Source organism: Austrofundulus limnaeus, unplaced genomic scaffold (assembly GCF_001266775.1).
Source record: "Austrofundulus limnaeus strain Quisiro unplaced genomic scaffold, Austrofundulus_limnaeus-1.0 Scaffold17, whole genome shotgun sequence".
In the NCBI taxonomy this organism is placed as follows: domain Eukaryota; kingdom Metazoa; phylum Chordata; class Actinopteri; order Cyprinodontiformes; family Rivulidae; genus Austrofundulus; species Austrofundulus limnaeus.
In genome coordinates, this window is record NW_013952419.1 from 2,924,468 (window position 1) to 2,926,115 (window position 1,648).

The window sequence follows — 1,648 nt, forward strand, 5'->3', positions numbered from 1 at the left end:
TTGCTCTTCAGCATGGCTTCCTAAAAATGCTGCACGATTTCTCAGACATGCATGAATGAGTCAAAGCAAGACTTTGGGCATGTTTTTATGAGAGTATAACATTATAACATGATATGAAACTCAAAAAAGTTCATTTTACATGATATTGCCCCTTTAAGAAAATAAAACCTGTTTTTATCACTAACAGACTAGACTATTGTAATGCACTTTGTGTTGGGATGAKTCAGGTCTCGCTTTTGCTTCTCCAGCYTGTCCAGAATGCTGCAGCTCAGCRTTTAACCAGAACTCGTACATTTGAACATAATTTTCACATATTTTATCCTCCATTCACTGGCTCCCTTTGCATGATTGAATATATTTTAAAATTCTCCTTCTCACCTATGAGAATGTTCTTGCACCCATTTATTTCTCTGAACTCTTCAACCTTATGTTCCTCCTCAGGCACTGAGATCGTGTGACCATTTGCTTTTGTCCCAAAATCCAGGTTGAAGCTCAAAGGAGATCKGAATTTTTCAGTCAGGGCTCCTAAGCTTTGGAAATATCTGCCCTCCAACATTTGATAGGCCTCATTACTTTCTGTTTTTAAATCTCAAACACAACTGATTTCACTAACCTTTAATCAAGTGTGTTATTTTAGTATTTTATTGTCCTGTGTTCTTTGTTCAGTGTATTTCTGATGCTTTTGAATTAATATGCTTTGCCATTTTTGTTGACATTTTTTGCCTTTTTATTRTTCAGCACTTTGGCAACAACCTGTGTTTTTAAATGTGATTTATAAATAAATTTGGCTTCACTTTACAAAAAAGATATTTTCCTGATCTCCCTCTTTATTGGCATATATCTTGTAATAGATTTGTCTCATCAGTCATCTGTCTGGCTTCATAACTTGGAACATGTTGAAAGATTTGCTTTCCTCATCAGTGAACTGAGAAGTTTGAGGCACTGTGCGTCACTGAATGATTGTGAAAATTGATTTGGCCTGTGGTGGGTATTACCCAGCGTGCTTCAGCCATCTTTAAATCAAAACCATTTGTCATTTCCCTGCTACAGCTGCTTAGGAAAATTATTTTTTTTTACTATTTTGGTGACATAAACATTAGTTGAGAACTTTGTATTAAAAAGCTTGACTTTGAAACATTTTATCTCAAAAATTAGTGAGTAAATAAGCTGCCAGTTTTGGTAAAATGCTGCAGCAAAAGGCTTTACTGTGAAAAGTGGTTCCAAATTATGTTCTGTACAAGATCTGATCTTTATTGATTGTTATGCTTCTTGAATCATTAAAACTTCAGTGGAGATAACAGAGATAACCTGGACCCAAATGCTGACAAGGAAGGCAGTTGGTGAATCTAGAAATTTTATTTAAGAAATGAATGTTGTGTCACARAAGGTGAGGATGTCCAGGAAATAAATGAACCATGGCATGAACAAAATACAACAAGTACAAAGCTCTGGAAATAAAAGAACAACAAAATAAAAGCTGGAACAATAAAACAGATAAATCAACTAACTTTACATTCTACTTAGTTCAACTTTCACCTTCCATGTTATAAAACTTGCAGCAGTTTGGACAAATGCTGATTAAATTATTTTTTACTATGTCACGGTTTAATTTTTATGGCTAATTTMTTTATTTGTCTCAATATCATAT